This window comes from Carcharodon carcharias, chromosome 15 (genome assembly GCF_017639515.1).
Source record: "Carcharodon carcharias isolate sCarCar2 chromosome 15, sCarCar2.pri, whole genome shotgun sequence".
In the NCBI taxonomy this organism is placed as follows: Eukaryota; Metazoa; Chordata; class Chondrichthyes; order Lamniformes; family Lamnidae; genus Carcharodon; species Carcharodon carcharias.
Window position 1 is genome coordinate 41953860 of NC_054481.1, and position 22534 is coordinate 41976393.

Here is a 22534-nt window from a genome sequence, read left to right on the forward strand (position 1 = left end):
TCCAAGTTTTGTATCATTTGCAAATTTTGAAATTATCCCCTGTACACCAAGATCTAGATCATTAATTATATATCAGGAAAAGCACAGGTCCTAATACTGACCCCTGGGGAACTTCACTACAAATCTTTCTCTAGCCCGAAAAATATTCATGACCATTACTCTCTGTTTCCTATTAATTAGCTAATTTTGTATCCATGTTGCTACTGTCCCTTTTATTCCATGAGATATAGCTTTGCTCACAAGTCTGTTGTGTAGCACTCTATCAAATACTTTTTGAAAGTTCATGTAAACCACATCAACAGCATTACCCTCATCTACCCTCTCTGTTACCTCTTCAAAAAACTCCAGCAAGTTAGTTAAACACAAGTTTCTCTTTAGAAATCCATGCTGGCTCTTCCTAATTAACCCACATTTTTCATACTAATTCTATCCCGAATAATTACTTTTAGAAGCTTCCCCACAACTGAAGTTAAACTGAATGGTCTGTAATTGCTGGGCTTATCCTTACAATCTTTTTTGAACAAGGACGTAATGCCTGCGATTCTCCAGTTCACGAGGTTACGGACGCCCTATTTAGCAAGGCTCACCATCACATCCAGTTGTCCCTGGATGAAGCCAGCCAGGCTGCCAGAGCAGTGGGATTTGCAGCGATCCCTGCTCCCCACAGATGCAGGCTGCCATTGACTGCCCTCATGGCTTTAAGGGCTCCAATTCATTAACAGAAAGGGAAACACTCAGTAAATGTGCAGCAATTCTGCAACCACCAGAAGCAGATTGTACAGGTATGTGCAAGATACACTGGAAACTCCCATGACTCATACATCTTGCATCATTCCCAGCTGCCATAGATATTCGAGGGCCCTCAGTGTGTCCAATGTTGGCTCCTCGGTGACAAAGGCTACCTACTAAAGACATGATTGATGACATCTGTTCAGCGCCCACAATGTGGCTCCAAGGAGAGGTACAACGCTGCTCATTCTGCAGCATGCTCATTGATGGATCAGACCATTGGCATCCTGAAGATGCATCTCTGATGTCTGGACAGGACAGGCAGCGCACTACAGTACTCTCCCCAGAGAGTCTCAATCATCATCGTGGCTTGCTGTGGCCTACACAACATTGCACTTCAAAGTGGGAATGTCTTGCCAGAAAGAGAGATGAAGGAACTGCACATTTCCACTGATAAGGAGGAAGTCAAGAGGGCTTATCTTGATGAGGATGAGGAAGAGGAGGCTCCAGAAAAAGGGGCCATGGCAAGGGCAAGACAAGGCAGGCATGCATGTGAAGTACATATAGCTACCAGGTTCCAGGAGGAGGATGACAAATAGCTAATAGTAGCCTCTTTGATCTGTGCCCTCCATTCTGGGTCCACGTAACCACCTTCATTGTGATCCTCATCATGTGAACACAGCACATGAATCTCTGAATAAGAAGTCACACAAGCCTTATCCATGGACGGCAATGCAGCCTCGGACCATGTAGCCTTTCTGTCATGGGATAATAACCACAGCAGGGTGTTTGGTAAGCAGGGTTCAGTTAGTGCGGCCTCTGCAAACATCCTGGTGACACCCAGCGCCTACAGCAGCCTTTAAGGGGCAGGAGCAGCACTGCCATCCATTGATCTCGTGGCAGTATTCCTGCATTCATCAAGGTGCCTCGAGGATGGCAATCATCACTCATAGGCTATCTACTTCATGTCTCAGATACACAGTGAATCCGCCCTGCGGTCTCTCTGTAGATCATTCTGTAATTGTTTCTGCAAGACAAATATTTCAGGCCTCTTCATCCTCCTCACTCCCCAGTGTTACAAACATCCTCACGATGCAGTCATCTGTAACTCTCCATGATGGATGCAATGCTGCCATTCAGCTCACCTCTCAGTTGACTGCGAAAGGTTCAGGAATTGCACAGTCTGGTGTATCAAAGGCACTCGTGACCATGCCTCCATTTTCAGCTTCCCAATATCCTTGTTGCCTAGCTGTCACTTTCTTTGGCCTGAAAATGCTGACACTCCATCTAGGTTTTAAGTATCCAATTTGTTCATAACAGGGAGCACATGTCAGATCCAGGAGGTATGATAATGGCGTCCATGTGAGGATAAAGTTACTGTTTTTTTAGTCAAAAAAGAGAAGAAACTATGTTTAAATCCCTACCTGGGTCATGGGGACAGATTTAAAATTGTGAGTGAACATCCTCAGCCTCAGATAAAGGCAGAATTAGGGGTATATTCAGCTGGGAATGCACTAGAAGAGGGAATTATTGCACAGGCTTGGTTGTGGACACTCGGCCAGAGCTCCTCCTCCCCTCAAACTCAGGCTAGTTTCAGCTGGGTATAATGAGCAAGACTTCAGCGAGGAGAACAGGGCTGTGAAGAGCGAGGTTTCAGTGTGGAGAATGGGGCGATGAAGAGCGAGACTTCAGCAAGGAGAACAGGGCTGTGAAGAGCGAGAATCAGTGAGGAGAACATGACTGTGAAGAGCGAGACTTCAGCGAGGAGAACAGGCCTGCGAACAGCAAGACTTCAGTGAGGAAAATTGGGTTGTGAAGAGCGAGACTTCAGCTAGGAGAACGCAGCTGTAAAAAGTGAGGCTTCAGCGAGGAGAATGGGACTGTAAAGAGTGAGGCTTCAGCAAGGAGAATGGGGATGTGAAGAGTGAGACTTCAGTGAGGATAACGGGGCTGTGAAGAGTGAGGCTTCAGTGAGGCAAATGTGACTGTGAAGAGCGAGATGTCAGCGAGGAGAACGGGGATGTGAAGAGGGAATCTTCAGCGAGGAGAACGGGACTGTGAAGAGCGAGACTTCAGCTAGGAGAATGCAGCTGTAAAGAGCGAGTCTTCAGCGAGGAGAACGTGACTGTCAAGAGCGACACTTCAGGGAGGAGAACCGGGCTGTGAAGAGCGATACTTCAGCGAGGAGAACCTGACTGTGAAGAACGAGACTTCAGCAAGGAGAACGTGACTGTGAAGAGTGAGACTTCAGTGAGGAGGACGGGGCTGTTAAGAGCTATAGTTCAGAGTGGATAACCTGAATGTGAAGAATGAGGATATTGGGGCTGTGAAGAGTGAGGCTTCCGCGAGGAGAACGTGACTGCGAAGAGCGAGACTTCAGCGAGGAGAACGTGACTGTGAAGAGCGAGACCTCACCGAGGCAAACAGGTCTGTGAAGAGCAAGATTTCAGCAAGGAGAACCGGGCGGTGAAGAGCGAGACTTCAGCGAGGAGAATGGGGCAGTGAAGAATGAGACTTCAGTGAGGAGAACATGAATTTGAAGAGTGAGACTTCAGCAAGGACATCAGGGCTCTGAAGAGTGAAATTTCAGCAAGGAGAATGGGGCTGTGAAGAGCGAGACTTCAGTGAGGAGTACATGACTGTAAAGACCGAGAATTCAGTGAGGAGAACGTGGCTGTGAAGAGCGAGACTTCAGCAAGGAAAATGGGGCTGTGAAGAGCGAGACTTCAGTGAGGAGAACGGGACTGTGAAGAGCGAGATTTTCACAAGGAGAACGGGGCTCTGAAGAGTTTGACTTCGGCGAGGAGAACGGGGCTGTGAAGAGCCAGACTTCAGCGAAGAGAACGGGACTGTGAAGAGCAAGACTTCAGCGAGGAGGATGTGGCTGTGACGAGCGTGACTTCAGCGAGGAGAACAGGGCTGTTTAAGAGCAAGACTTCAGCAAGGAGAATGGGGCAGTGAAGTGCAAGACTTCAGCGATGAGAACGGGGCTGTGAAGAGTGAGACTTCAGTGAGGAGAACATGACTATAACGACCGAGAATTCAGTGCAGAGATCGTGGCTGTGAAGAGCGAGATATCAGCAAGGAAAATGGGACTGTGAGGAGCGAGACTCCAGTGAGGAGAATGGGGCTGTGAAGAGCGAGACTCCAGTGAGGAGAACAGAACTGTGAAGAGCGAGACTTCAGTGAGGAGAACAGGACTGTAAGGGGCGAGGCTTCGGCGAGGAGAATGGGGCTGTGAAGAGCCAGACTTCAGTGAGGAGAACAGTACTCTGAAGAGTGAGACTTCAGCAAAGAGAATGATGATGTGAAGACCGAGTCTTCAGCGAGGAGAATGGGACAATGAAGAGCGAGACTTCAATGAGGAGAACGGGGCTGTGAAGAGCGAGACTTCAATGAAGAGAACGGGACTGTGAAGAGCAAGACTTCAGCATGGAGAACAGGAGTATGAAAAGCACCACTTTAGGGAGGAGATAGGGGCTGTGAAGAGACAGACTTCAGCAAGGAGAATGGGGCTGTGAAGAGCGAGACTTCAGTGAGGAGAACATGACTGTAAAGAGCGAGACATCAGCGAAGAGAATGTGGCTGTGAAAAGCGAGACTTCAGTAAGGAAAATGGGGTTGTGAAGAGTGAGACTTCAGTGAGGAGAACAGAAGTGTGAAGGGCGAGACATCAGCGAGGAGGATGTGGCTGTGAAGAGCGAGACCTCAGCAAAGAGAACGGGGCTGTGAAGAGCGACACGTTAGCGAGGAGAACGGGACTGTAAAGAGCGAGGTTACAGTGAGGGGATTGGGCCAATGGAGAGCGAGAGTTCGATGAGGAGAATGGGAATTTGAAGTGAGAAACTTCAATGAGGAGAACGGGACTGTGAAGAGCGAGACTTCAGCATGGAGAAAAGGGCTGTGAAGAGCGAGACTTCAGTGAGGAGAACAGTGCTGTGAAGGGCAAGACATCAGCAAGGAGAATGGGGCTGTGAAGAGCGAGACTTCAGTGAGGAGAACATGACTGTAAAGACCAAGAATTCAGCGAGGAGAACGTGGCTGTGAAGAGCGAGACTTCAGCAAGGAAAATGGGGCTGTGAAGACTGAGACTTCAGTGAGTAGAATGGGACTGTGAAGACCGAGACTTCAGCGAGGAGAACAGGACTGTGAAAAGCGAGAGTTCAACAAGGAGAACGGGGCTGTGAAGAGCGAGACATCAGCGAGGAGAACGTGACTGTGAAGAGCGAGTATTCAACAAGGACAACGGGGCTGTGAAGAGCGAGACTTCAACAAGGAGATCGTGACTGTGAAGAGCGAGACTTTAAGAAAGAGAATGGGTACTGAAAATGAGTCTTCGGCGAGGAGAACGGGGCTGTGAATAGCCAGACTTCAGTGAGGAGAATCGGACATTGAAGAGTGAGACTTCAGCGAGGAGAACGGGGCTGTGAAGAGTGAGACTTCAGCAAGGAGAACGGGGCTGCATAGAGCGAGACTTCAATGAAGAGAATGGGACAGTGAAGAGTGCAACTTCAGTGAGGAGAAAGGGGTTGTGAAGATCGAGACTTCAGCAAGCAGAACGGGGCTGTGGAGCGCGAGACTTCAGCAAGGAGAATGGGGCTGTGTAGAGCGAGACTTCAGCGAAGCGAATGGGGATGTGAAGAGTGAAACTTCAGAGAGGAGAACGGGGTTGTGAAGATCTAGACTGCAGCCAGGAGAACGGGTCTGTGTAGAGTGAGACTTCGGCGAAGAGAATGTGGATGTGAAGAGTGAAAATTCAGTGAGGAGAATGGGGCTGTGAAGAGCGAGACTTCAGTGAGGAGAACATGACTGTAAAGACCAAGACTTCAGCGAGGAGAACGAGGCTGTGAAGAGCCAGACTTCAGTGAGGAGAACGGGACTGTGAGACTTCAGCAAGGCGAATGGGGCTGTGGAGAGCGAGACTTCAGCGAGGAGAACAGGGTTGTGAAGAGCGAGGCCTCATTGAGGAGAACATGACTGTAAAGACCGAGACTTTAGCGAGGAGAACGTGGCTATGAAGAGCCAGACTTCAATTATGAGACTTTAGTGAGGAGAACAGGGCTGTGTAGAGCGAGACTTCAGCGAGGAGACTGGGGCTGTCAAGAGCGAGTCTTCTGCACGGAGAATGGGACACTGAAGAGCGAGACTTCAATGAGGAGAACGGGGCTGTGAAGAGTGCGACTTCAATGACGAGAACGGGAATGTGAAGAGCGAGACCTCAGCGTGGAGAACAGCACTGTGAAGAGTGCCACTTCAGCGAGGAGACTGGGGCTGTCAAGAGCGAGACTTCAGCGAGGAGGTTGTGTATCTGAAGAGTGAGACTAAAGCGAGGAGAACGGGGCTGTGAAGAGCGAGACATTAGCGAGGAGAACAGGACTGTTAGGAGCGAGGCTTCAGCGAGGAGATTGGGCTAGTGGAGAGCGAGACTTCAATGAAGAGAATGGGGCTGTGAAGTGCAAAACCTCAATGAGGAGTACAGGACTGTGAAGAGAGAGACCAGGATGGAGAACAGGGCTGTGAAGAGCGAGAATTCAGCAAGGAGAATGGGACTGTGAAGAGCGAGACTTCAGCGAGGGGAACAGAATTGTGAAGAGCGAGACTTCAGTGAGGAGAACGGGATGTGAGACATCAGGGAGGAGAACCGGACTCTGAAGAGCGAGACATCAGTGAGGAGAATGGGACTGTGAAGGGCGAGACTTCAATGGCAAGAATGGGTCTGTGAAGAGCGAGACTTCAGTGAGGAGAACGGGGCTGTGAAGACCGAGACTTCAGTGAGGAGAACGGGGCTGTGAAGAGCGAGAGTTCAGCGAGGAGAATGGGGCTTTGAAGAGCGTGATGTTAGCGAGGAGAACGGGACTGTAAGGAGCGAGTCTTCAGCGAGGAGGTTGGGCCAGTGGAGAGCGAGACTTCAATGAGAAGAATGGGACTGTGAAGTGCGAAACTTCAATGAGGAGAACGGGACTGTGAAAAGTGAGACTTCAGCATGGAGAACAGGACTCTGAAGAGCGAGACTTCAGCGAGGAGACCGAGACTGTAAAGAGTGATACTTCAGCGAGGAGATAGGGACTGCGAAGAGCGAGACTTCAGCGAGGAGAACAGGACTCTGAGGAGCAAGACTTTGGCGAGGACAACGGGGCTGTGAAGAGCCAGACTCCAGTGAGAAGAACAGGACTCTGAAGAGTGAGACTTCAACGAAGAGAACGGTGATGTGAAGACCGAGTCTTCAGCAAGAGAATGGGACACTGAAGAGCGAGACTTCAATGAGGAGAACGGGGCTGTGAAGAGCGAGACTTCAATGAAGAGAACAGGACTGTGAAGAGCGAGACTTCAGCGAGGAGAACAGGACTGTGAAAAGCGAGACTTCAACAAGGAGAACAGGGCTGTCAAGAGCGAGACTTCAGCGAGGAGAACGTGACTGTGAAGAGCGAGTATTCAACAAAGACAACGGGGCTGTGAAGAGCGAGACTTCAAAAAGGAGATCGTGACTGTGAAGAGCGAGACTTTAACAAAGAGAATGGGGTACTGAAAACAAGTCTTCGGCGAGGAGAACGGGGTTGTGAAGAGCCAGACTTCAGTGAGGAGAATCGGACACTGAAGAGTGAGACTTCAGCGAGGAGAATGGGGTTGTGACGAGCCAGACTTCAGTGAGGAGAACGGGACTGTGAGACTTCAGCAAGGCGAACGGGGCTGTGGAGAGCGAGACTTCAGCGAGGAGAACAGGGCTGTGAAGAGCGAGGCTTCATTGAGGAGAACATGACTGTAAAGACCGAGACTTCAGCGAGGAGAACGTGGCTATGAAGAGCCAGACTTCAATTACGAGAATTTAGTGAGGAGAACAGGGTTGTGTAGAATGAGACTTCAGCGAGGAGACTGGGTCTGTCAAGAGCGAGACTTCAGCGAGGAGGTTGTGGCTCTGAAGAGTGAGACTAAAGCGAGGAGAACGGGGCTGTGAAGAGCGAGACATTAGCGAGGAGAACAGGACTGTTAGGAGCGAGGCTTCAGCGAGGAGATTGGGCCAGTGGAGAGCGAGACTTCAATGAAGAGAATGGGCCTGTGAAGTGCAAAACCTCAATGAGGAGTACAGGACTGTGAAGAGAGAGTCCAGCATGGAGAACAGGGCTGTGAAGAGCGAGAATTCAGCAAGGAGAATGGGACTGTGAAGAGCGAGACTTCAGCGAGGGGAACAGGATTGTGAAGAGCGAGACTTCAGTGAGGAGAATGGGACTATGAAGAGCGAGACTTCAACAAGGAGAATGGGGCTGTGAAGAGAGAGACTTCAGTGAGGAGAACGGGATGTGAGACATCAGGGAGGAGAACCGGACTCTGAAGAGCGAGACATCAGTGAGGAGAATGGGACTGTGAAGGGCGAGACTTCAGCGAGGAGAACGTGGCTATGAAGAGCCAGACTTCAATTACGAGAATTTAGTGAGGAGAACAGGGTTGTGTAGAATGAGACTTCAGCGAGGAGACTGGGTCTGTCAAGAGCGAGACTTCAGCGAGGAGGTTGTGGCTCTGAAGAGTGAGACTAAAGCGAGGAGAACGGGGCTGCGAAGAGCGAGACTTCAGCGAGGAGAACAGGACTCTGAGGAGCGAGACTTTGGCGAGGAGAACGGGGCTGTGAAGAGCCAGACTCCAGTGAGGAGAACAGGACTCTGAAGAGTGAGACTTCAGCGAAGAGAATGGTGATGTGAAGACCGAGTCTTCAGCGAGGAGAATGGGACAGTGAAGAGCGAGACTTCAATGAGGAGAACGGGGCTGTGAAGAGCGAGACTTCAATGAAGAGAACAGGACTGTGAAGAGCGAGACTTCAGCTAGGAGAACAGGACTGTGAAAAGCGAGACTTCAACAAGGAGAACGGGGCAGTCAAGAGCGAGACTTCAGCGAGGAGAACGTGACTGTGAAGAGCAAGTATTCAACAAGGACAACGGGGCTGTGAAGAGCGAGACTTCAAAAAGGAGATCGTGACTGTGAAGAGCGAGACTTTAACAAAGAGAATGGGGTACTGAAAATGAGTCTTTGGCGAGGAGAACGGGGCTGTGAAGAGTGAGACTTCAGCAAGGAGAACGGGGCTGCGTAGAGCGAGAATTCAATGAAGAGAATGGGGCAGTGAAGAGTGCAACTTCAGTGAGGACAAAGGCATTGTGAAGATCGAGACTTCAGCAAGCAGAACGGGGCTGTGGAGAGCGAGACTTCAGCAAGGAGAATGGGGCTGTGTAGAGCGAGACTTCAGTGAAGAGAATGGGGCTGTGAAGAGTGATACCTCAGAGAGGAGAACGGGGTTGTGAAGATCTAGACTTCAGCAAGGAGAATGGGGCTGTGTAGAGCGAGACTTCAGCGAAGAGAATGTGGATGTGAAGAGTGAAACTTCAGTGAGGAGAATGGGGCTGTGAAGAGCGAGACTTCAGCGTGGAGAACAGGATTGTGTAGAGCGAGACTTCAACAAGGAGAACGGGGCTGTGAAGAGCGAGACTTCAATGAAGAGAACAGGACTGTGAAGAGCGAGACTTCAGCAAGGAGAACAGGACTGTGAAAAGTCAGACTTCAACAAGGAGAACGGGGCTGTCAAGAGCGAGACTTCAGCGAGGAGAATGTGACTGTGAAGAGCGAGTATTCAACAAGGACAACGGGACTGTGAAGAGCGAGACTTCAAAAAAGAGATCGTGACTGTGAAGAGCGAGACTTTAACAAAGAGAATGGGGTACTGAAAACAAGTCTTCGGCGAGGAGAATGGGGTTGTGAAGAGCCAGACTTCAGTGAGGAGAATCGGACACTGAAGAGTGAGACTTAAGCGAGGAGAATGGAGCTGTGAAGAGCCAGACTTCAGTGAGGAGAACGGGACTGTGAGACTTCAGCAAGGCAAACGGGGCTGTGGAGAGCGAGACTTCAGCGAGGAGAACAGGGCTGTGAAGAGCGAGGCTTCATTGAGGAGAACATGACTGTAAAGACCGAGACTTCAGCGAGGAGAACGTGGCTATGAAGAGCCAGACTTCAATTACGAGAATTTAGTGAGGAGAACAGGGCTGTGTAGAACGAGACTTCAGCGAGGAGACTGGGGCTGTCAAGAGCGAGACTTCAGCGAGGAGGTTGTGGCTCTGAAGAGTGAGACTAAAGCGAGGAGAACGGGGCTGTGAAGAGCGAGACATTAGCGAGGAGAACAGGACTGTTAGGAGCGAGGCTTCAGCGAGGAGATTGGGCCAGTGGAGAGCGAGACTTCAATGAAGAGAATGGGCCTGTGAAGTGCAAAACCTCAATGAGGAGTACAGGACTGTGAAGAGAGAGTCCAGCATGGAGAACAGGGCTGTGAAGAGCGAGAATTCAGCAAGGAGAATGGGACTGTGAAGAGCGAGACTTCAGCGAGGGGAACAGGATTGTGAAGAGCGAGACTTCAGTGAGGAGAATGGGACTATGAAGAGCGAGACTTCAACAAGGAGAATGGGGCTGTGAAGAGAGAGACTTCAGTGAGGAGAACGGGATGTGAGACATCAGGGAGGAGAACCGGACTCTGAAGAGCGAGACATCAGTGAGGAGAATGGGACTGTGAAGGGCGAGACTTCAATGGCAAGAATGGGTCTGTGAAGAGCGAGACTTCAGTGAGGAGAACGGGACTGTGAAGAGTGAAACTTCAGCAAGGAGGATGTGGCTGTGAAGAGCGAGACTTCAGCGAGGAGAACGTGACTGTGAAGAGCGAGACTTTAACAAAGAGAATGGGGTACTGAAAATGAGTCTTTGGCGAGGAGAACGGGGCTGTGAAGAGTGAGACTTCAGCAAGGAGAACGGGGCTGCGTAGAGCGAGAATTCAATGAAGAGAATGGGGCAGTGAAGAGTGCAACTTCAGTGAGGACAAAGGCGTTGTGAAGATCGAGACTTCAGCAAGCAGAACGGGGCTGTGGAGAGCGAGACTTCAGCAAGGAGAATGGGGCTGTGTAGAGCGAGACTTCAGTGAAGAGAATGGGGCTGTGAAGAGTGATACCTCAGAGAGGAGAACGGGGTTGTGAAGATCTAGACTTCAGCAAGGAGAATGGGGCTGTGTAGAGCGAGACTTCAGCGAAGAGAATGTGGATGTGAAGAGTGAAACTTCAGTGAGGAGAATGGGGCTGTGAAGAGCGAGACTTCAGCGTGGAGAACAGGATTGTGTAGAGTGAGACTTCAACAAGGAGAACGGGGCTGTGAAGTGCGAGACTTCAATGAAGAGAACAGGACTGTGAAGAGCGAGACTTCAGCAAGGAGAACAGGACTGTGAAAAGTCAGACTTCAACAAGGAGAACGGGGCTGTCAAGAGCGAGACTTCAGCGAGGAGAACGTGACTGTGAAGAGCGAGTATTCAACAAGGACAACGGGACTGTGAAGAGCGAGACTTCAAAAAAGAGATCGTGACTGTGAAGAGCGAGACTTTAACAAAGAGAATGGGGTACTGAAAACAAGTCTTCGGCGAGGAGAATGGGGTTGTGAAGAGCCAGACTTCAGTGAGGAGAATCGGACACTGAAGAGTGAGACTTAAGCGAGGAGAATGGAGCTGTGAAGAGCCAGACTTCAGTGAGGAGAACGGGACTGTGAGACTTCAGCAAGGCAAACGGGGCTGTGGAGAGCGAGACTTCAGCGAGGAGAACAGGGCTGTGAAGAGCGAGGCTTCATTGAGGAGAACATGACTGTAAAGACCGAGACTTCAGCGAGGAGAACGTGGCTATGAAGAGCCAGACTTCAATTACGAGAATTTAGTGAGGAGAACAGGGCTGTGTAGAACGAGACTTCAGCGAGGAGACTGGGGCTGTCAAGAGCGAGACTTCAGCGAGGAGGTTGTGGCTCTGAAGAGTGAGACTAAAGCGAGGAGAACGGGGCTGTGAAGAGCGAGACATTAGCGAGGAGAACAGGACTGTTAGGAGCGAGGCTTCAGCGAGGAGATTGGGCCAGTGGAGAGCGAGACTTCAATGAAGAGAATGGGCCTGTGAAGGGCAAAACCTCAATGAGGAGTACAGGACTGTGATGAGAGAGTCCAGCATGGAGAACAGGGCTGTGAAGAGCGAGAATTCAGCAAGGGGAATGGGACTGTGAAGAGCGAGACTTCAGCGAGGGGAACAGGATTGTGAAGAGCGAGACTTCAGTGAGGAGAATGGGACTATGAAGAGCGAGACTTCAACAAGGAGAATGGGGCTGTGAAGAGAGAGACTTCAGTGAGGAGAACGGGATGTGAGACATCAGGGAGGAGAACCGGACTCTGAAGAGCGAGACATCAGTGAGGAGAATGGGACTGTGAAGGGCGAGACTTCAATGGCAAGAATGGGTCTGTGAAGAGCGAGACTTCAGTGAGGAGAACGGGACTGTGAAGAGTGAAACTTCAGCGAGGAGGATGTGGCTGTGAAGAGCGAGACTTCAGCGAGGAGAACGGGGCTTTGAAGAGCGTGATGTTCGCGAGGAGAACGGGACTGTAAGGAGCGAGTCTTCAGCGAGGAGGTTGGGCCAGTGGAGAGCGAGACTTCAATGAGAAGAATGGGACTGTGAAGTGCAAAACTTCAACGAGGAGAACGGGACTGTGAAAAGTGAGACTTCAGCATGGAGAACAGGACTCTGAAGAGCGAGACTTCAGCGAGGAGACCGAGACTGTAAAGAGCGATACTTCAGCGAGGAGATAGGGGCTGCGAAGAGCGAGACTTCAGCGAGGAGAACAGGACTCTGAGGAGCGAGACTTTGGCGAGGAGAACGGGGCTGTGAAGAGCCAGACTCCAGTGAGGAGAACAGGACTCTGAAGAGTGAGACTTCAGCGACGAGAATGGTGATGTGAAGACCGAGTCTTCAGCGAGGAGAATGGGACAGTGAAGAGCAAGACTTCAATGAGGAGAACGGGGCTGTGAAGAGCGAGACTTCAATGAAGAGAACAGTACTGTGAAGAGCGAGACTTCAGCGAGAAGAACAGGACTGTGAAAAGCGAGACTTCAACAAGGAGAACGGGGCTGTCAAGAGCGAGACTTCAGCGAGGAGAACGTGACTGTGAAGAGCGAGTATTCAACAAGGACAACGGGGCTGTGAAGAGCGAGACTTCAAAAAGGAGATCGTGACTGTGAAGAGCGAGACTTTAACAAAGAGAATGGGGTACTGAAAATGAGTCTTTGGCGAGGAGAACGGGGCTGTGAAGAGTGAGACTTCAGCAAGGAGAACGGGGCTGCGTAGAGCGAGAATTCAACGAAGAGAATGGGGCAGTGAAGAGTGCAACTTCAGTGAGGACAAAGGCGTTGTGAAGATCGAGACTTCAGCAAGCAGAACGGGGCTGTGGAGAGCGAGACTTCAGCAAGGAGAATGGGGCTCTGTAGACCGAGACTTCAGTGAAGAGAATGGGGCTGTGAAGAGTGAAACCTCAGAGAGGAGAACGGGGCTGTGAAGATCTAGACTTCAGCAAGGAGAATGGAGCTGTGTAGAGCGAGACTTCAGCGAAGAGAATGTGGATGTGAAGAGTGAAACTTCAGTGAGGAGAATGGGGCTGTGAAGAGCGAGACTTCAGCGTGGAGAACAGGATTGTGTAGAGTGAGACTTCAACAAGGTGAACGGGGCTGTGAAGAGCGAGACGTCAATGAAGAGAACATGACTGTCAAGAGCGAGACTTCAGCAAGGAGAACAGGACTGTGAAAAGTCAGACTTCAACAAGGAGAACGGGGCTGTCAAGAGCGAGACTTCAGCGAGGAGAACGTGACTGTGAAGAGCGAGTATTCAACAAGGACAACGGGACTGTGAAGAGCGAGACTTCAAAAAAGAGATCGTGACTGTGAAGAGCGAGACTTTAACAAAGAGAATGGGGTACTGAAAACAAGTCTTCGGCGAGGAGAATGGGGTTGTGAAGAGCCAGACTTCAGTGAGGAGAATCGGACACTGAAGACTGAGACTTCAGCGAGGAGAATGGGGCTGTGAAGAGCCAGACTTCAGTGAGGAGATAGGGACTGTGAGACTTCAGCAAGGCGAACGGGGCTGTGAAGAGCGAGACTTCAGCGAGGAGAACAGGGCTGTGAAAAGCGAGACTTCAACAAGGAGAATGGGGCTGTCCAGAGTGAGACTTCAGCGAGGAGAACGGGGCTGTGAAGAGTGAGACCTCATCGAGGAGAACGTGATTGTGAAGTGCGAGAGTTTAACAAGGATAACTGGGCTGTGAGGACCGAGACTTTGGCGAGGAGAATGGAGCTGTGAAGAGCCAGTCTGCAGTGAGGAGAACAGGACTCTGAAGAGCGAGACTTCAGCGAAGAGAATGGGGATGTGAAGAGCGAGTCTTCAACAAGGAAAATGGGACACTGAAGAGCGAGACATCAATGAGGAGATCAGGGCTGTGAAGAGTGAGGCTTGAATGAAGAGAACGGGACTGTGAAGAGCGAGACCTTAGCGTGGAGAACAGCACAGTGAAGAGTGCCACTTCAGCGAGGAGATCGGGGCTGTGAAAAGAGAGACTTCAGCAAGCAGAATGGGGCTGTGAAGAGCGAGACTTCAGTGAGGAGAACATTACTGTAAAGAACGTGACTTCGGCGCAGAGAACGTGACTGTGAAGATCGAGACTTCAGCAAGGAGAACGGGGCTGTGAAGAGCGAGACGTTAGTGAGGAGAATGGGACTGTAAGGAGCGAGGCTACAGCGAGGGGATCGGGCCAATGGCGAGCGAGAGTTCGATGAGGAGAATGGGAAATGAAGTGAGAAACTTCAATGAGGAGAACGGGACTGTGAAGAGCGAGACTTCAGCATAGAGAACTGGGCTGTGAAGAGCGAGACTTCAGCAAGGAGAACGGGACTGTAAAGAGCGAGACTTCAGCGTCGAGAACAGGACTGTGAAAAGCGAGACTTTAGTGAGGTGAATAGGGCTGTGTAGGGCAAGACTTCAGCAAGGAGAATGGGGCTGTGAAGAGCGAGACTTCAGTGAGGAGTACATGACTGTAAAGACCGATAATTCAGTGAGGAGAACGTGGCTGTGAAGAGCGAGCATTCAGCAAGGACAACGGGGCTGCTTAGAGCGAGAATTCACCGAAGAGAATGGGGCAGTGAAGAGTGCAACTTCAGTGAGGAGAACGGGGTTGTGAAGATCTAGACTTCAGCAAGCAGAACGGGGCTGTGGAGAGCGAGACTTCAGCAAGGAGAATGGGGCTGTGTAGAGCGAGACTTCAGTGAAGAGAATGGGGCTGTGAAGAGTGAAACCTCAGAGAGGAGAATGGGGTTGTGAAGATCTAGACTTCAGCAAGGTGAATGGGGCAGTGTAGAGCGAGACTTCAGCGAAGAGAATGTGGATGTGAAGAGTGAAACAACAGTGAGGAGAATGGGGCTGTGAAGAGCGAGACTTCAGCGTGGAGAACAGGCATGTCTACAGCGAGACTTCAACATGGAGAACGGGGCTCTGAGGAGCGAGACTTCGGCGAGGAAAACGGGGCTATGAAGAGCCAGAGTGCAGTGAGGAGAACAGGACTCTGAAGAGCGAGACTTCAGCGAAGAGTATGGGGATGTGAAGAGCGAGTCTTCAGCGAGGACAATGGGACACTGAAGAGCGAGACATCAATGAAGAGAACGGGATTGTGAAGAGCGAACTTCAGCGTGGAGAACAGGATTATGAAAAGCACCACTTCAGTGAGGAGATAGGGGCTGTGAAGAGACAGACTTCAGCAAGGAGAATGGGGCTGTGAAGAGCGAGACATCAGTGAGGAGAACATGACTGTAAAGAGCGAGACATCAGCGAAGAGAATGTGGCTGTGAAAAGCGAGACTTCAGGAAGGAAAATGGGGTTGTGAAGAGCGAGACTTTAGTGAGGAGAACGGAACTGTGAAGTGCGAGACATCAGCGAGGAGGATGTGGCTGTGAAGAGTGAGACCTCAGCAAGGAGAACGGGGCTGTGAAGAGCGACACGTTAGCGAGGAGAACGGGACTGTAAAGAGCGAGGCTTCATTGAGGGGATCGGGCCAATGGAGAGCGAGCGTTCAATGAGGAGAATGGGAATTTGAAGTGAGAACCTTCAATGAAGAGAAAGGGACTGTGAAGAGCGAACCTTCAGCATGGAGAACAGGACTGTGAAGAGTGAGACTTCAGCATGGAGAACAGGGCTGTGAAGAGCGAGACTTCAACAAGGAGATCGTGACTATGAAGAGCGAGACTTTAACAAAGAGACTGGGGTACTGAAAACAAGTCTTCAGCAAGCAGAATGGGGCTGTGAAGAGCGAGACTTCAGTGAGGAGAACATGACTGTAAAGACCGAGAATTCAGCAAGGAGAACGTGGCTGTGAAGAGCGAGACTTCAGCAAGGAAAATGGGGCTGTGAAGAGTTTGACTTCAGTGAGGAGAACGGGACTGTGAAGACCGAGACTTCAGCGAGGAGAACAGGACTGTGAAAAGCGAGACTTGAACAAGGAGAACGGGGCTGTGAAGTGCGAGACATCAGCAAGGCGAATGTGACTGTGAAGAGCGAGTATTCAACAAGGACAACGGGGCTGTGAAGAGCGAGACTTCAACAAGGAGATCGTGACTATGAAGAGCGAGACATTAACAAAGAGAATGGGGTACTGAAAACAAGTCTTCGGCGAGGAGAACGGGGCTGTGAAGAGCCAGACTTCAGTGAGGAGAATCGGACTTTGAAGAGTGAGACTTCAGCGAGGAGAACGGGGCTGTGAAGAGTGAGACTTCAGCAAGGAGAACGGGTCTGCGTAGAGCGAGACTTCAACGAAGAGAATGGGGCAGTGAAGAGTGAAACTTCAGAGAGGAGAACGGGGTTGTGAAGATCTAGACTGCAGCAAGGAAAATGGGTCTGTGTAGAGTGAGACTTCAGCGAAGAGAATGTGGCTGTGAAGAGTAAAACTTCAGTGAGGAGAATGGGGCTGTGAAGAGCGAGACTTCAGTGAGGAGAACATTACTGTAAAGACCAAGACCTCAGCGAAGAGAACGTGACTGTGAAGATCGAGACTTCAGGAAGGAGAATGGGGCTGTGAAGAGCGAGACTTCAGTGAGGGAAACTGGACTAAGAAGGGCGAGACTTCAGCGAGGACGATGTGGCTGTGAAGAGCGAGACTTCAGCAAGGAGAACGGGGCTGTGAAGAGTGAGACGTTAGCGAGGAGAACGGGACTGTAAGGAGCGAGGCTACAACGAGGGGATCGGGCCGATGGTGAGCGAGAGTTCGATGAGGAGAATGGGAATTTGAAGTGAGAAACATCAATAAGGAGAACGGGACTGTGAAGAGCGAGGCTTCAGCAAGGAGAACTGGGCTGCGAAGAGCAAGACTTCAGCGTTGAGAACAGGACTGTGAAGAGCGAGACTTCTGCAAGGAGAATTGGGCTGTGAAGAGCGAGACTTCAGTGAGGAGTACATAACTGTAAAGACCGAGAATTCAGTGAGGAGAACGTGGCTGTGAAGAGCGGGACTCCAGTGAGGAGGATGGGGCTGTGAAGAGTGAGACTCCAGTGAGGAGAACAGGACTGTGAAGAGCGAGACCTCAGCAAGGAGAACAGGACTGTGAGGGGCGAGACTTTGGCGAGGAGAACGGGTCTCTGAGGAGTGAGACTTCGGCGAGGAGAATGGGGCGATGAAGAGCCAGACTGCAGTGAGGTGAACAGGACTCTGAAGAGCGAGTCTTCAGCGAGGAGAATGGGACATTGAAGAGCGAGACTTCAATGAGTAGAACGGGGCTGTGAAGCGTGAGACTTCAATGAAGAGAACAGGACTGTGAAGAGCGAGACTTCAGCGTGGAGAACAGCACTGTGAAGAGAGCCACTTCAGCGAGGATATAGGGCTGTGAAGAGAGAGACTTCAGCAAGGAGAATGGGGCTGTGAAGAGCGAGACTTCAGTGAGGAGAACATTACTGTAAAGACCGAGACTTCAGCAAAGAGAACGTGGCTGTGAAGACCGAGACTTCAGGAAGGAGAATGGGGCTGTGAAGAGCGAGAGTTCAGTGAGGGAAACCGGAGTGTGAAGGGCGAGACTTCAGCGAGGAGGATGTGGCTGTGAAGACCGAGACTTCAGCGAGGAGAACAGGACTGTGAAAAGTGAGACTTCAACAAGGAGAACGGAGCTGTGAAGAGCGAGACATCAGCGAGGAGATCGTGACTGTGAAGAGCGAGTATTCAACAAGGACAACGGGGCTGTGAAGAGTGAGACTTCAACAAGGAGATCGTGACTGTGAAGAGCGAGACTTTTACAAAGAGAATGTGGTACTGAAAATGAGTCTTCGGCGAGGAGAACGGCGCTGTGAATAGCCAGATTTCAGTGAGGAGAATCGGACTTTGAAGAGTGAGACTTCAGCGAGGAGAATGGGGCTGTGAAGAGTGAGACTTCAGCAAGGAGAACGGGGCTGCGTAGAGCGAGACTTCAACGAAGAGAATGGGGCAGTGAAGTGTGCAACTTCAGTGAGGAGAAAGGGGTTGTGAAGATCGAGACTTCAGCAAGGAGAACGGGGCTGCGTAGAGCGAGACTTCAGCGAAGAGAATGGGGCTGTGTAGAGTGAAACTTCAGAGAGGAGAATGGGGTTGTGAAGATCTAGACTGCAGCAAGGAGAATGCGGCTGTGTAGAGTGAGACTTCAGCGAAAAGAATGTGGCTGTGAAGAGTGAAACTGGAGTGAAGAGAATGGGGCTGCGAAGAGCGAGACTTCAGCGTGGAGAACAGGACTGTGTAGAGCGAGACTTCAACAAGGAGAACGGGGCTGTGAAGAGCGAGACTTCATCGAGGAGAATGTGATTGTGAAGCGCGAGACTTTAACATGGAGAGCGGTGTTCTGAGAAGCGAGACTTCGGCGAGGAGAATGGGGCTATGAAGAGCCAGACTGCAGTTAGGAGAACAGGACTCTGAAGAGTGAGACTTCAGCGAAAAGAATGGGGATGTGAAGAGCGAGTCTTCACTGAGGAGAATGGGACACTGAAGAGCGAGACTTCAATGAGGAGAACGGGGCTGTGAAGAGTGAGACTTCAACGAAGAGAACGGGACTGTGAAAACCGAGAATTCAGCGAGGAGAACATGACTGTGAAGAGCGAGACTTCAGCAAGAAAATGGGGTTTTGAAGAGTGAGACTTCAGTGAGGAGAATGTGACTGTGAAGACCGAGACTTCAGCGAGGAGAACAGGACTGTGAAAAGCGAGACTTCAACAAGGAGAACGGGGCTGTGAAGTGCGAGACATCAGCGAGGAGAACGTGACTGTGAAGAGCGAGTATTCAACAAGGACAACGGGGTTCTGAAGAGCGAGACTTCAACAAGGAGATTGTGACTGTGAAGAGCGAGACTTTAACAAAGAGAATGGTGTACTGAAAATGAGTCTTCGGTGAGGAGAACGGGGCTGTGAAGAGCCAGACTTCAGTGAGGAGAGCGGGGCTGTGAAGAGTGAGACGTCAGCAAGGAGAAAGGGTCTGCATAGAGCGAGACTTCAACGAAGAGAATGGGGCAGTGAAGATTGCAACTTCAGTGAGGCGAAAGGGGTTGTGAAGATCGAGACTTCAGCAAGCAGAATGGGGCTGTGGCGAGCAAGACTTCAGCAAGGAGAATGGGGCTCTGTAGAGCTAGACTTCAGCGAAGAGAATGTGGCTGTGAAGAGTGCAACTTCAGAGAGGAGAATGGGGTTGTGAAGATCTAGACTGCAGAAAGGAAAACGGGTCTGTGTAGAGTGAGACTTCAGCGAAGAGAATGTGGCTGTGAAGAGTGAAACTTCAGTGAGGAGAATGGGGCTTTGAAGAGCGAGACTTCAGCATGGAGAACAGGACTGTGTAGAGCGAGACTTCAACAAGGAGAACGGGGCTGTGAAGAGCGAGACTTCATTGAGGAGAACGTGATTGTTAAGTGCGACACTTTAACAAGGAGAACGGGTCTCTGAGGAGTGAGACTTCGGCGAGGAGAACGGGGCGATGAAGAGCCAGACTGCAGTGAGGAGAACAGGACTCTGAAGAGCGAGTCTTCAGTGAGGAGAATGGGATACTGAAGAGCGAGACTTCAATGAGTAGAACGGGGCTGTGAAGAGTGAGACTTCAATGAAGAGAACAGGACTGTGAAGAGCGAGACTTCAGCGTGGAGAACAGCACTGTGAAGAGTGCCACTTCAGTGAGGAGATAGGGGCTGTGAAGAGTGAAACTTCAGTGAGGAGAATGGGGCTGTGAAGAGTGAGACTTCAATGAAAAGAACAGGACTGTGAAGAGCGAGACTTCAGCGTGGAGAACAGCACTGTGAAGAGTGCCACTTCAGTGAGGAGATAGGGGCTGTGAAGAGAGAGAATGCAATGAAGAGAACGGGACTGTGAATACCGAGAATTCAGCGAGGAGAACGTGGCTGTGAAAAGCGAGACTTCAACAAGGAGAACTGGGCTGTGAAGTGCGAGACATCAGCGAGGAGAACGTGACTGTGAAGAGCGAGTATTCAACAAGGACAAAGGGGCTGTGAAGAGCGAGACTTCAACAAGGAGATCGTGACTGTGAAGAGCAAGACTTTAACAAAGAGAATGGGGTACTGAAAATGAGTCTTCGGCAAGGAGACCGGGGCTGTGAAGAGCCAGACTTCAGTGAGGAGAATCGGACTTTGAAGAGTGAGACTTCAGCGAGGAGAACGGGGCTGTGAAGAGTGAGACTTCAGCAAGGAGAACGGGTCTGCGTAGAGCGAGACTTCAACGAAGAGAATGGGGCAGTGAAGAGTGCAACTTCAGTGAGGAGAAAGGGGTTGTGAAGATCGAGACTTCAGCAAGCAGAATGGGGCTGTGGCGTGTGAGACTTCAGCAAGGAGAATGGGGCTCTGTAGAGCGAGACTTCAGTGAAGAGAATGGGGCTGTGAAGAGTGAAACTTCAGAGACGAGAACGGGGTTGTGAAGATCTAGACTGCAGCAAGGAAAACGGGTGTGTGTAGAGTGAGACTTCAGCGAAGAGAATGTGGCTGTGAAGAGTGAAACTTCAGGGAAGAGAATGGGGCTGTGAAGAGTGAGACTTCAATGAAGAGAACAGGACTGTGAAGAGCGAGACTTCAGCGTGGAGAACAGCACTGTGAAGAGTGCCACTTCAGTGAGGAGATAGGGGCTGTGAAGAGAGAGACTTCAGCAAGGAGAATGGGGCTGTGAAGAGCGAGACTTCAGTGAGGAGAACATTACTGTAAAGACCGAGACTTCAGGGAAGAGAACGTGGCTGTGAAGATCGAGACTTCAGGAAGGAGAATGGGGCTGTGAAGAGCGAGACTTCAGTGAGGGAAACTGGACTGTGAAGGGCGAGACTTCAGCGAGGAGGATGTGGCTGCGAAGAGCGAGACTTCAGCAAGGAGAACGGTGCTGTGAAGAGCGAGACGTTAGCGAGGAGAACAGGACTGTAAGGAGCGAGTCTACAACGAGGGGATCGGGCCGATGGTGAGCGGGAGTTTGATGAGGAGAATGGGAATTTGAAGTGAGAAACATCAATAAGGAGAACGGGACTGTGAAGAGCGAGACTTCAGCATGGAGAACTGGGCTGCAAAGAGCAAGACTTCAGCGTTGAGAACAGGACTGTGAAGAGCGAGACTTCAGTGAGGAGTACATAACTGTAAAGACCGAGAATTCAGTGAGGAGAACGTGGCTGTGAAGAGCGAGACTCCAGTGAGGAGAACAGGACTGTGAAGAGCGAGACCTCAGCAAGGAGAACAGGACTGTGAGGGGCGAGACTTCGGCGAGGAGAACGGGGCTGTGAAGAGCCAGACTTCAGTGAGGAGAACAGGACTCTGAAGAGTGAGACTTCAGCGAAGACAATGGTGATGTGAAGACCGAGTCTTCAGCGAGCAGAATGGGATACTGAAGAGCGAGACTTCAATGAGGAGAACGGGGCTGTGAAGAGCGAGACTGCAGTGAAGAGAACGGGACTGTGAAGAACGAGTCTTCAGCGTGGAGAACAGGAATATGAAAAGCACCACTTCAGGGAGGAGATAGGGGCTGTGAAGAGACAGACTTCAGCAAGGAGAATGGGGCTGTGAAGAGTGAGACTTCAGTGAGGAGAACATGACTGTAAAGAGCGAGACGTCAGCGAAGAGAATGTGGCTGTGAAAAGCGAGACTTCAGGAAGGAAAATGGGGTTGTGAAGAGCGAGACTTCAGTGAGGAGAACGGAACTGTGAAGGGTGAGACATCAGCGAGGAGGATGTGGCTGTGAAGAGTGAGACCTCAGCAAGGAGAACGGGGCTGTGAAGAGCGACAAGTAAAGAGCGAGGCTTCAGTGAGGGGATCGGGCCAATGGAGAGCGAGAGTTCGATGACGAGAATGGGAATTTGAAGTGAGAGACTTCAATGAGGAGAAAGGGACTGTGAAGAGCGAGACATCAGCATGGAGAACAGTGCTGTGAAGAGCGAGACTTCAGTGAGGAGAACCGTGCTGTGAAGGGCAAGACTTCAGCAAGCAGAATGGCGCTGTGAAGAAAGAGACTTCAGTGAGGAGAACATGACTGTAAAGACCGAGAATTCAGCGAGGAGAACGTGGCTGTGAAGAGCGAGACTTCAGCAAGGAAAATAGGGCTGTGAAGAGTGAGACTTCAGTGAGGAGAACGGGACTGTGAAAAGCGTGACTTCAACAAGGAGAATGGGGCTCTGCAGTGCGAGACATCAGCAAGGAGAACTTGACTGTGAAGAGCGAGACTTTAACAAAGAGAATGGGGTACTGAAAATGAGTCTTTGGTGAGGAGAACGTGGCTGTGAAGAGCCAGACTTCAGTGAGGAGAAACGGACTATGAAGAGTGAGACTTCAGTGAGGAGAACGGGGCTGCGTAGAACGAGGCTTCAACGAAGGGAATGGGGCAGTGAAGAGTGCAACTTCAGTGAGGAGAAAGGGGTTGTGAAGATCAAGACTTCAGCAAGCAGAATGGGGCTGTGGAGAGCGAGACTTCAGCAAGGAGAAT